The sequence below is a fragment of the Mus musculus genome, chromosome 4 (assembly GCF_000001635.26).
Source record: "Mus musculus strain C57BL/6J chromosome 4, GRCm38.p6 C57BL/6J".
NCBI classification, from domain to species: domain Eukaryota; kingdom Metazoa; phylum Chordata; class Mammalia; order Rodentia; family Muridae; genus Mus; species Mus musculus.
The window spans coordinates 114,622,939-114,636,843 of NC_000070.6; the positions used below are offsets into that span (position 1 = coordinate 114,622,939).

General features: G+C 46.2%; 1 long non-coding RNA gene across 2 annotated transcripts in view; it reads right to left on the reverse strand.

Moving 5' to 3' along the window:
* Nucleotides 1-13,905, reverse strand: part of Gm33655 — a 327,030-nt gene that overhangs the window by 46,022 nt on the left and 267,103 nt on the right. The window contains exon 1 of one of the 2 annotated variants that reach the window (XR_003955096.1): nt 12,489-12,518. The exons of the other annotated variant lie outside the window; for it this stretch is intronic. This is a non-coding gene — a long non-coding RNA (predicted gene, 33655). Of the gene's footprint in view, nt 1-12,488; nt 12,519-13,905 lie in introns of those variants that run through there. 2 annotated transcript variants of the gene reach the window in all.

Here is a 13,905-nt window from a genome sequence, read left to right on the forward strand (position 1 = left end):
CACATCTCTGCCATGAGAAATGACCTCCAGAGAGTCAGTGGCTAGAACTCACGCACATTTGTCCTGTTTCCCTGTGCCCATCACTGCCTGTTCGTCCTAGAGAACACTATTTTCATCTTGGCTCCCAGAGACGGAGGTAGCATGAGGGAACACTACAAAGGACAGCTGGCCTGGGTCCCAAGGCCTGCCATAGCTGCTTGCTGTTAGTTTGTCCTTGAACATGCCCATGAACCCTGCGTCCAGGAAGCGAAAATGAAGGCTGCCTTTATAAAGCCAGGATGGTGAGCAGCTAAGACAGCACCCTGGAGAGCTTCATATCTGCAAATTTGACAGCAGTGTGTGACATTGTGGCCCTTGAAAGAGACAAAGCAGGTGCCCCACATCCTTACAGCTTCACTCAAAGTCTCCAAGAGGCTAGTCCAGGCCCCCTTGGTGTTTCCCATTCTGCTTTGGCAATGACTTTGTAAATACTATCAGGACTGAGACTCAGTTTCCACCCTGGAAAAATGTAGATTGGAGCAGATATCTGCAAAGTATTGTCTAGTTTTAACGGGCTAGAACTCTTTCTCTACCTTCCAACTTCTTAATTCAACTGCCAGATTTTGAAATCATGTTTAGAAAAAAATATGATTTGTATCAGAGGGTAAATCCTACCAGCTAACTGCCACCCGTGTGAGTGTTCTGCCTGGGCAGTGTGACTCTGTTCAGCTTCTCCAGGACATGCCAGGGAGCACCAGGGACAGGTGAGAGGCACTTCAAACACTCCTAGACAGAAACACAAGGTCAGCATCCATCAGAACAGAGAACAGGCTTGAGGTATGTGGACCTAAAGGCAGGAAAGGCAGCCATGCAAGGGTGGGTGGAGTATGGGAAGGCAGGTAGGAGGGAACCACCCAGGAGGTCACAGATCTGGTGCTCTGTGAAGGACAGATGACTAGAACTCCATCAAGCTCCTCATCTGGAAAGTGAGCAGTACTTGGAGGTCCAGGCTGTGGACCTTAGACTTGATCAGTGATTGACTTTTACCAAAGAAGTCTTTCCCCTGTATGACATCGATGCTCCAAAGGCACGCAGGAGTGGCAGCTGAGCTAGGGAAATGAGGAGGCATAGAATGTTAGGTCAACTCTCCCAGCAGGCTCTGGCCAGAGCAGGGAGAGAAAACAAACACTGGCCAGATGGGGCCAGATCACGCACCAAAGATCCTGCTGAAGGCCCCTTGGTCTCCATGCTTGACTACACGCTGATGGCCACTGGACTGGCTGATTTAGTCCAGGTTAGAAGCTCCTCCCAGGCTCATCACCATCACTCCTAGTCCTAACTGCCTGGGGACTCCAGCCAGCAAGAAGTGTTCTGCCTGTAGTGATTTTTGCTTCATGAGGCACTCCTTCCTTCCTGGAGAAATCTGCCCAGCCTGCTGCTCTGGCTCCAATATCACACTTCCCTTTCAGCTTTTGAATTTCAAAGCAAATCTGAGACTGACTGCAAACAGATGGATGGGGTCATAAAAATCCCCAAGCAGGGAGCAAAGAGGCTCAGGGCTGTAAAGGAGAGGCTCCCTGGATGAATGCATGTACCCATGCTGTGTCCCTCCCTCTCTGCCCCTGTGAGCTCTCCACAGCAAAAACATCACACATAGCCCTCTCACCTTTCCCTCTCCAAACTCTGCAAGCCTTCAAGCCTCAACTCCATTCAAATTTCCCAGGAAGCTTTTTGCTGCTTCCTCTCTCAGACTATAATCTTCCCCACCCAACCAGCCACCAGACTCTCCCTGGAGCATAGTGCTTTTAACTTCCTGGACTCGTGGTATCAATCATATACATCTTACTATATTGCTTGCAAGGATTTTACATGCCTTACATCTCCAAATAGATTCTAGGCTTACAACTAAAGAGAAACAAACCCTCTCTCTTTTTGACTAATCCAATTTTGGACAAATGGACACCAACTAGGTACTTTATATAGTTTCAGTGACAGTGGCAGGAAGTGAATAGTTACCACTAACTAGCTAGTGTGAGGATATGTTATAAAGTCACTGAAGAAATCTTCTACTGGAGTCAGTTAGGGCCCTATCAGGGCGCTTGGCTGTTCCCCAAAAGAAAATGACTGAACGATCTCAGATGGGGTCTCAAAAGGGACACTGAGATGGATTGTTGGGGATATGGAGTTTATTAGAAGAGCTATTAATGCCGTGGGCAGACAGACAGATAAATAACAGCATAGCTGGGGCTCTGAAGAGAGTTCAGACCAAAGAAAGCATGGCAGGGGCTCTGAAGAGGGAAGTCAGAAGAGGGAGTCTCTCTTCTTATACCTTTCTGAGGATGGGTAGGTTTCACACCAGCTGGCAGCCGCAGCCAGCAGCCAGCAGCCAGCAGCCAGGCTCTCTGATTCCAATGCAGACGAGGAACAGGACGGGTGACCGTCAGTAGCAGTTTTGATGGCATCTCCTTTCTCCAGGTGAGAGACCCTGCACCTGGAAGTCTGTTAGCTAGGGCTCCTGGGGACAATGTCTCAATGGGGTGCCTGTCCAGTATCTGTGCAAGAGGAAAGCCGCTGCATGTGCTGTGGCCTGAGCAGCAGCTGGAGTCTAACATTACATTCTTACAGTGACTTCATTCAGAAGGATGCCCTATTGTGTCGGCAGAGTGAAGAACACTTCCTCTTGGCAGCGAGAACAAAGACTGAGCTCAGTGCAAGCTGGGTAAGGAGGTAAACAGAGTTAAACATCACAGGGCTTTAGAGTCAGACAGACGGACCTGAGCTCATTCTGCTCTTTGTGAGTTCAACCCTGTGCAAAGTGTCTCACTTCACAGAGGCTCAGTTATTAATCTGTCAATTGGAATGATAGTAAAATCTATTCTGGGAGCTTTCTATGGGCTGGACATGTGTCGCCTGATACCTAAAAAGCAAAGCCTTCATCCCAGTAGCCTTGAAAGTGACGATCTCATCCCTAGTTTATAGAGGAGGAGCGAAGTTTCCGTGAGGTGAGATGGTTTGACCATGGTCACTCAGCCGATGCCAAATTCCACAACCTGCAGGAATAACCATTCTCTAGGCTTCGTAGTCTCATCTGGAGCACTTGAGATGAGGGAACTAATGTCTTATGTAACACAATGTTACTTGGAATTTTTCCTAGTATCTATGAAACACAGCTGAAGCTCCAAAAATAAAGACTATGCGTCTCTAGTGGAGAAAGGAGCCATTCCATCCCTGCTGGGCTTGCTGAGGTAGGACAAGACTGGTTCAGAACCTCCCACAGCAGCTGCCCAGTAACAACAACCAATGGAGACTCTTACAATCACTGGTAGTGATGGGTAAAAGCCATTGGATCTACATGGTTGGCCCTACAGGGGTGTCTATAGCTCCCTGAAGGAGTGGTTGGGAAAAAATGAGTCATTTCCTTTTTTTCCCCACCAAGTCAGATCAATAAGCGGGTTACATTTGGAAGCCAAGCCACTGGAGTGGGCCACACAAGCAGAAGGAAAGAGGAATCCAAAGCAGATTGTCATGGGGTTCTGCCCTCAGCTATTCTGGGTAATCATTCTTCCTGGGTCACTTGGAACAGACAGGGGAGATCCATCTCAGAAATCAGTGATGTGGCACTTTATAACGATTAAGCATAATTATGACTGTGTTAACTACACAGCAAGTTGTGTATAATTTTCATTCCAAGGTATGGCTCAAATGCTCCCACAATGAAAGTCCAAGTTACTTTAAAACAACAAAATACCCTGAAGGCCTTGTGGTGTAAACACAACTTAGCTGGGTTTAAATTCTAGAATCAGGTGGTGTCGACATATCTAAGCTGGGTTTAGATTCTAGAGTCAAGAATGAATGCAGACAGTGCTTCATAGGAATTCATTTCAATAATAAATTCCCCAGAAGAGACCCTGGAAGGTAGCTTCTCTCTAGCTCAAAGTAAGATTTTAATTCTTAATAAAAAAAATTTTTTAAAAAAGCCCAAGGGGCGGCGGGGGGGGCTTTCTGTTCTCTGAGGAGAAAGGAAGGGGGCCTAAGGGGAAAGTGATTCGTAAGGGTGGGACTCGGAGGAGAGGAGGAAGAAGGAGCTGCAATCAGTATGCAAGGTGTATAAATAAATTAATAAAAAATATTTTAATCCACTCACTTAGCACTGAAGCCTATGTCTCATGTGAGAAACTGAGAAACGACAGTATCAAACATCCATTGAAAGCTGGATGTGGGCCCAAGAATGTTAGGCCTTCATTCACCCAGTGCCTCCTCAGGGTGCTGCAGTTAAATTCTCTCTCATGCATTCCACCAATGACCCTGAGAAGCCAATGATCCCGACCCCAGCTTACAGACAGGGATACTAAGGTTTTGAGAGATGAGAAGTGGCTGAAGAGCATGCTAGGTCTAAGTGTCCACACCACCTCCTTCAGCCACTTCCCAGCTATGAAGTCTGGGGAGAGGCTCCCATCTGTCAAAGCCTCAGTGCCCGTGTCTACCCCTCCTCCTGGCTTACCTGTGCTGCCATGCCACATGGTTTTCCTTATCCTTCCCAAAGGCCTGGCATCTTCCTGTGCTGGGGTTTTGCCCTTCTCTCCTCTACCCAGGGTATTCTCCCAATATCTGTCACTTCCTCCTGCCCTCCTCGCGCTCTGCATAACAGCTCCCTCTCAGAGACATCTCTGGGCACCCCATATGAAATGATGCTCCTAAACTCTTCCCTCCCCCTAGAGTAATTGTTTTTCTTTCATATCAACAGTCACCTTGACAGTGTGTTGTAAATCTCTTTATGAGCCTGACATCCATCTCGCAGCCACGAACACACAGCCCCCTGTGACTGACACCCCTCCTGCCTCTCGACTGCTCCATCTCCCTGGTGTGACTCAGAGCTGCCTCTCAAACTCTGTGATGTCACTTGAAAGCTCTGATGCAATCAAGTTGGACTCTTCGATTTTAATGAGGTGTGAATAATTATAGACAAAGTCCAGCTGAGGCTCCTAGTCAGGAACTTACCCATGAGCCAGATCTCCAAGGTTCATTCCATGTGAGTCCCCAGCCAGGCCGTCATGAGGAGCCACAGATTAATAAAACATGCTCCTTGGAGTGCAACCAGAAAGTTGCACTCCAGAACTTTCTGGCCTCCTGAGAGGGGCTCACCAGCTAACAGCAAACCCTCTTGACAGTGGACTTTACCACTTTTAACTACAGGTCATTGCTCTGGGGTATAGGTCTAGAAACCAGCCAGTTAAGACAACACTGATGTCGTGAAGAGCAGATTGAGTCCATCTGTCTGCTCAGCCCAAGACAAACAGGAACACATGAAGAGCGAGTCTCAGATCCTCAAGGATCTCCTGTTCTGTCTAGTCAAGAGACTAACTTTGGGCTTTGAGTTAGTGTATTAAGCCTATAGCAAACAAACGTGAAAGGATAAATAGCAAGTTGCAGAAAGAGAAGAGGCAAATAGCAAAACACCACATCATCAGGGGCTTACCCAATAGAGATGACCACGGTGGCCTGTCAGCAGCTCAGAAGCATCATTGACTAAGAGGCTTACAAGCAACCAGCAGAAAATACCTGGGGAAGCTGAGGCAGGCAGCTGGAGCTCCCAACTAAACTGCTCTCCATGACTACACTTCTGCTTCTCTCTCCCACTGTAGGCATATTTTTAAAAATTAATTATTTTATTTATTTACATTTCAAATGTTATTCCCCTTCCCAGTCTCCCTTTCTCAAACCTCCACCCCATCCCCTTCCCCTTTGCCTCTAGAGGATGCTTCCCCCACCCACCCACTCACTCCCAGCAAACCCCTCCAGCATCCCTTTTCACTGGGGTAGCAGCCTCCATAGGACCAAGCCCCTGCCCTCTGATTGATGCCAGATATAGCAGTCCTCTGCTACATATGAAGTGGGAGCCATGGACCCACCCATGTATTTTCTTTGGTTGGTGGCTTAGTCCCTGGGAGCTCTGTGGGGTCCAGTTAGTTAATATTGTTGCTCTTCCTACGGGGTTGCAATCCCCTTCAGCTCCTTCAGTCCTTTCTCTAACTCCTCCATTGGGGACTGCATGCTCAGTCCAATGGTTGGCTGCAAGCATCTGCCTCTGTATTTGTCAGGCTCTGGCAGAGCCTCTAAGGAGACAGTTATGCCAAGCTGCTCTCAGCATGCACTTCTTGGTAAGCCCAATAGTGTCTGTGTTTGGTGACTGTATATGGGATGGATCCCTAGGTGGGGCAGCCTCTGGATGGCCTTTCCTTTAGTCTCTGCTCCACACTTTGTCTCCATATTTCCTCCCATCAGTCTTTTGTTTCCCTGTCTAAGAAGGACTGAGGCATCCACACTTAGCTGCTTCTCAGCCATTTGAGATTCCTCTGTTGAGAATTCTTTGTTTAGCTCTGCACCACATTTTAAATAGGGTTATTTGGTTTTCTGTAGTTCTACTTCTTGAGTTCTTTGTATATATTGCATATTAGCTCTCTATTGGATGTAGGACTGGTAAAGATCTTTTTCCAATCTGTAGGTTGCCATTTTGTCCAATTGACAGTGTCCTTTGCCTTACAGAAGCTTTTCAGTCTCACAAGGTTCCATTTGTCAGTATTGCTTACCCCTTTGGCCTCCTTTTGTTGCCTAACTGCTCTAGCTAGAACTCTGAGTACTGTACTGAATAAATAGGAGAGAGTGGGCAGCCTGGTTTTAGTGGGATTGATTCAAGTTTCTCTCAATTTAATTTGATGTTGCCTGTTGGTTTCTTGGATATTGCTTTTACTATGTTTAGGTATATGCCATGAATTTTTTATCTTTCCAAGATTTTTAACATGAAGGGGTGTTGTATTTTGTCAAAGGCTTTTGTAGCATCTAATGAGATGGTCATGTTCATTTTTTTTCTTTTAGTTTGTTTATATAGTGGATTATATTGATGGATTTCCATATATTGGACCATCTCTACATTCCTAGTATGAAGGCTACTTAATCGTGGTGAATGATGGTCTTGATGTGTTCTTGGATTCAGTTTAGGAGAATTTTATTGAGTATTTTTACATTGATATTCATATGCAAAATTAATCTGAAGTTCTCTTTCTTTGTTGGGTCTTAGTGTGGTTTAGGTATCATAGAATGAATTAGGTAGTATTCCTTCTGTTTTTATTTTGTGGAATAGTTTGAGAAGTATTGGTATTAGGTCTTCTTTGAAGGTTTGAAGGCTCACTTATGAGCCTAGTTGTGAGGGACCTTCTGGAAGTTAAGCTGTCTCTAGGTGTGGGAGTGGGTCTGGAGTACCGGCTCTGCCCTAGGCAGAGTTGTGGGCTGGAAGACTGTAGGCATTCTATATCATGGAATAAGCAGTAATCTCTATTAGAAATGCTTTTCCTTTTAGCTGTTCCTGGGGACACAATGCTTTTACTCTAGGTCTGTTTTGCTGTTCTCTCCCCTTCCTGTCACAGATTGGGACAGGGACAACCCATCCTTTGGACACAAGATTTTGGAGGACTCATAAGACTACCACATGGAGGCTGGAGAGACAGCTCAGTGATTAAGAGCATTGACTGTTCTTTCAGAGGTCCTGAGTTCATTTCCCAGCAACCACATGGTAGCTCACAACTGTCTGTAATGGGATCCAGTGCCCTCTTCTGGTGTGTCTGAAGACAGTGATGGTGTATTCACATAAATAAAAGAAATAAATCTTTCAAAAAAAAACCAACAACAAACGAACAAACACCTACCATGTTTGGCTCTGAGATAGAAGAATCAACCTGCTTTCAGAGCCAGTTTCTCACTGTCCTCAAACAGCACAGAACAACTCACAAACACATTGTACTTTACAGCATCACCACTGTGAATGCGTGTGCTGAGGGGGGTGATTTGCAGACAGATTGGAAACTGAAGAGAAAAGAACTGACTTGCAAGCTAGTGATGGAGCAGAGAGCAGACCTTCAGTAAACAGCAAGGTGAAATGGGACTGAGCAGGGGCAAGTGGAGGACCTCTACTTAGGTGTGGGGCTCCCCACTGTGAGCCCCGTTCCATGGCCTCTCTCAAAGCCTTAGGCTGGACTTGAATTAACCTATTTGTCCTACATTACTCCAAGAGGGCAACGTCACAAGAGGAAGGTCAGAGCATGGAGGCTGGCTTGGCATATGGGCCAAGAGGGCAGGGAAAGTAAGAGGAGGAGCAGCAGGCAGCGGGAGGAGATAGGCTCTAGACAGAAAGACAAGTTGCTTTTCTCAAGTCTGACTGCAGGATGGCCATGCATGCTATGTCTGCCAACCTACCCAGACCAGCATAACCATCTGGCCATCTCCATATCCTACACAAATTACAGACACATAGTTTGGAAGAGCACTATGAGAAACAAACATTCAGATAGCAAAGCACCCACTGGAGCCCACCCAACTTGAAGAACTAAAGCTTGGATTGTGCAGTACAGGAGCACAATCAGAGAAGACCTTCCACCAAAGACACTGCAGGAGCTGTCACTGAGAGACGAAGCCACTGAGCAGACAGATGGCAACTTCAAATGCAGCTGGTTTCATCAGGACACATACCTCACCCATCTTGTGCTTTCTCAGCCCAGTCAGCCCTTCCTTCTGGCTCTGCTGCCACTCTGTTTATAGTTCTTTCTGACTACTGTGGCCTTCATTCACAAGGGGGAGTCTGCATCCTATTTCACTGGGCCCTTTGGTTTGAATTTCCTCAGCTAGCTGTCTGACCCCAGTCGCCAGGTTGCAGACACACCAAGCACTCCAATACCCCTTGTCTCAGCCAGGAGAGGACCTTTCTTTCCTCCAAGTCATCTTCCCACTCACATACAGGACTCCAGGCTTCTCCTTTTACCTGTCCTGGGACTTCGAGCCATCCGTCGCCCCTCTCCTTTGCCCTCAGCCTCTCCCTTTCTTTAGTGCCCTTTTCACTATAAAAACAGTATCAAGTGTCCCTCAATGTCAATAATGTGAAGAAAAAAATCTGAATCCTAAAATCAAAACCGTGAGCAATGTACCCTTTGGGGTTCTCTGAGAAGCATCTCTGCTTCCAAAGCCAGTTTGGACTTATAATGGTGTTTACTCAAAGAGATAAAGAAAAATGAAAAGTGTTATTTTTGTACTTAAATAAAGTTGATCATTTGGTCTGACATCTGGGAAGATGCATTTCCACCAGGAAGCGGCCTACAAGCATAAGGCCACTGGTGACACGCTGTGGCTGACATGCTCACTCAGCCAGAGGTCCACCTAGGACATTAAAGCCCATACCAAACCTCATACTTGATTGAAAGTTGCACTGAGCACTAGCTAATATGTTTTCACCAGCCTCATTATTCCCAATGTAGGGAAAAGTAATCCCATGGCCAAATCACTATATTGCATACTCTCCTACATCTCTAGGCTAGAGATTCAAGTTAAGCCTAAAATCACTTGCTAGTATTGAAGTGTAATGTTTGACTACGTCCTTCAGCAACAGCTCTTCTCAGCTTAGCTCCAGCCCTCCCCCAGCCCCATCACAATTAGGTTCTTGCATGTGCACACAAAAGAAGATATTCAGTGAGTCTCTTCAGCTACCTTTGCCTCCCCAAGAAGTTATGTGAACATTCCCATCTGCCTCTTAGATTTCCATGTCAATTTTAGAATTGGAATTTGATCTTTAAATAGTATTCTTTTAAAATAAATAAATAAGTCTCAAGGGATGTCACATCTACCTCTGTTAAACCAATCTGTCCAAAGTAGAGACAGTGTCGGTGACCACACCTGCACTTGACAGAGGGCCTGTTCTGTATCAGTCAGTCACAATACGAAACAAATGAGCCATATTGTAGTAGCTTCAATTGCAAGCATTTTCTCTGCTGCATGTTACCATTGGCTGTGCTCAGCTTAGCTGTTACAATGTAGATTCTGCTAAGTACCTGGCCACAATGCAGAATGGCTGAGTATGTTACTTCTTGGGCAGGCTGAGAAGGTAGTGACTTTCTTTAGCAATCACCAAGACACAACATCCTTTAGGTTCACAAAATCAACTATGAAGACCAAGACATAAGGCTACTCCCCTCACTATAAAAATGTGTGGCAAAGCCTTGACTATGGAATCCTGATATATGGGTTAAAGAATTGGGGCCAGACATGAAAATCATCCCGGCAGCCAGTGTGTTCCAGCTGTCTGAGACTGGGTGTCTCTATCACGTGGAGAACGTAAACCTTTCCAGCACTTACATGATGAGCCTGAGGCGGGAGCAGGATTAAGATGCAAACCTGGCCATTCAGTCCGTAGAGGCTGTGGAGTCAAGGAAAGAGCACTTGGACTTGAAGTCACATGCCCACTGCACTCACATGGATACCTAACCTGACACAGGGCTCACGGAATCCTTTGAAATCCGTTATCCATTGGATCTGATAACTTCCTCAGAAACGTGCCATTCCCCATGCCCTCTTCACGTCTGCACTGGGCAGACCACTGGTGGGACCTCTACAGCAAGCTGTGGGTGTTACTCTCCTGTCAGATATTAGCCTCCACTGGGCTTCAGTGTCCAACAGCCCCAGTTCATCTTTCTTGTCCCTGACTTCTTGCCCTCCTTACAGTATCCATTCCATACCTTGCCCCTCTCCACAACCCCTGACACCCTGCAGTATCTTTCAGCTTTGTTTGCAACCTTGCTTTCTACTTCACAGTAAAACCAAACCCCTCTGATGAAAACCTCTCCTCCTCTGCTCACAAACCCACCCCATCTTTCTCTGCTTCTGCTTCTCTTCCAATACTTCCCCTCCAGCTGAGAAAAGATCTTCTCTCCCACTCCTTTTCAGAGTTCACATCGTCCCTTTTCCCTTTCCTTAACTGATCCCTCCAAGCAGATCATGAGCAGCAACATTTAACCATGCACCAGTCTTTTACACCTTAAAAATAAATCCTTTCCTGGACCCAGCAGCCCCTCCCAGTTGCTGTTGCTGTGAGGTTTCTTAGCTATGATTTGGACAAAAATAAATCAAAGATGCTGGAACACATCACAAAACTATACAAAACTGTTCATAGCTGCCTTAGTCAGAATAGCCAAACATTGGACATGACTTTAATTCCCACAGTGAGTGGAGAAATGTGTGATAAACAGTGGATACTCCATGCATGAGGGCTGAATTGCTACTGCAGACCCACATACTTTCTGCGGGGAGCATACATTTCCCTCTACTCAAAATGGAGGGAAAGAAGTCAGATACAACACTCCGAGTTTGTATAAAATTCTCAAGCAGGCAAACTAACAGATCTATCTAGCAAGACGCCCCCTGGGGGCAGGGATTTAGAAAGAAACTGGATGCAAAGGGGTACAAAGTACCTTCTAGGGGTGATGGACATACACAGGCTGATTGGAACAGTGATCCCATTGGCCTATGCATTTCTCAAAACTCACTGGATGACACCACGTTCACATTGACTTAAACATGAGAGACCCACCCTTCCAAATTCAGCTTGCTAAAGTCACCAGCAGCATCTCTGTCAATCTAACAAGCATGTTCATGTGCTAGCCACTCTCCCCTAAAACTCCCATCTTCTCCAAGTTTCTGGGGCTCCATCTCATCTTCAGTTCACTTCTTCCCTTTCTGTCCAGCCTACTTCAGGAGAACACCTTCATCTGTCCCCCTAAAACACGAAGCTCCTCAAGGCCCACCCAGAGCTGTCTTCCCCAGTCCACATTTCTTACTGGTGACTCATGGTGATTTCCCTAGGCCATTCCTCCAAGCTTCGGACCTGTTTAGCATCTGCACTTTAGAAGACTCTAAAGCCATACACTGCATTCTTCTCTTCCTTCTAGAATAACAGAGGAAAAGGCCTTATGGATCCTACAGAGGGAGAGAAACATCTCAGCTTTAGCCCCTTTTGAAGACTGCTTGAGTATCTGGCCACAAGCCTGCTTTGTAAAACTCGCATCAATATAAATCCTTGGGAAATGGACCCTGGTAAACATTTGGGTCAAAATATCAAACGTACTCCTGCAGAATCCCACCCACAGAGCCATAGCCACCAGAGCAAAGTCCACCTTGAGGAAAGCCACACTAGTCTGATGGTACCTGATGCCAGCACGCTCCTCACAAGAAAGAAGAAGCAGAGTGGACGCACCGTCATATAGCAGGCAGGCCCTCAATGATCCAGTGTGATGATCACACCTACTGCTGAGAGAAGGCCCCCTCTTTACATGGCCTTGCCTGCTCCTGAGCCAAGGAAGGAATAATGGGGTGAGAAGGTGACAGTCCCTCCAAAAGTATCAAAAGTGGCTGGTCTTCTCATCCAAATCTGATCATTTTCCAAAGGCTACTGCCTCTGCGATGTCACTGATACCAGTTCCTCTCGGTGCCGATGTCAGGTGTCCATTCATACCAAGAGTCTTCAGTCCCCAGTTGTCATTCTCTGGGACTCGTCTCTCCCAACCAGTCCCACAGTCCCTTCACTTAAATAACTATACTGCCTGATACACAGTCTCCTCACTGGTGACCCCCTAGGCCATTTCCATCCTTAAACCAAAGAAAGCTTTTCAACGAACAACTCTGTACCCAGCTCCTACCTTGCTCGGAGCCCGCAACTGCTTTCGGTACTCTCAGGATAAAGGCAAAAATCTTGTGTTGTGTCAGCTAAAAATCCCCTCCCACATGTCCAGCTGACTCCTTTCAGCACAGACCTCTGTAGCTAGGCTCCCTCCCTCATCTCTCTCTTCTTGTTCACTCTCAGCATCTTCAAACCTCAGCTCTACAGGACAACCATTCTTAGCCATGTGTTCTCACAGATTAGCTCAACACTTTCACCCCTGGCCCCTAGCATCTGTCTCAAACATACCGTTGCCTATTCACACAAGGGTCAACTAATGCTGGCCATTCTTGTTTCTTATAAGCTACATGGTTTCAGGGGTGCAGCTGCTCAGCCCACCACTTTATCTGTATCACACCATGACAGACCTCGGGTGGAACTTAGTAAATGCTCATTGGGTGACTGAGTGAATAGATGAATGAGACCTTAGTCTAGTTTGTCTTTTCTGAACCAAGCACAAGCTGTGGCCTCCTCCCTAGTCGTTACCTTTCTGCATCTGCTTCATCACATTCGTTTTCTTTTATTTCTTTCTCTCCCAAATTTCCAGTAGCTTTACCCAAACACCTCAGCCTAAAACTTTTGCAGCCACAGTGCCACCTAGAGTCCACCCATGAGATGGGCCAGTAGCCAGAAAGTCCTGACTAGTCCAACCCAGTTCTGCTCTGTACTGCTCTGTACTATATTCTGAATCTATCTTCACCTCTTGATGCTGCACTTTTCTGGCTTTGAGATGACGTTGTTCCCTCAGTCCCCTACGTGCCCCATGGAGACTTTAAGCAGTGCAAGGAAGAATGTGGGTGGGACTTCCAGTGGTATCTTCCTCTGGCATCCCGCATGCCTGCCCTTTCCTGCAACTCCATCATTCTGTTCCTTTCCATTCACCTTTAGCCAATCATTTAACAGATATTACAATGTCACAATTGTTTAGTGAGAAGCAATCATGGTTAAGGGCCCATGCAAGATCTCAAATTTAACTTGCTGTCGCCAAGGAGATCATTCAAGAGAAAACAGTTGCTTCTCTTATGCAAAACTGCCAGCTTTTCTCTAAAATTATCATCCCTACTCTGCAGTTTAGATCAAGTATTTTTAAAGTCCACATGGTGATCCCATCACCAGATGCCCACACATAAGGATGCAAAGCACATCAAGGAGTATAATGGTAAGTAGGCAGAAACAACCACCCTGCCCCACCATTGAAGAATGGTGGGTAGCTGTGGCATGTGCAGCTCCATGCATAAGAGTATGTGGTACATCAAAGCATAATAGAAAGTAAGCAGAAACAGCTAACCTGTCCCACAAATGAAAACTGGATAAGTAATTATGGGATGTGCAACCTCTAAAATTAATGCACAGGAGTGTTTTTACCATAACACGAAAGCTGCTTTGTATGCTAAGTT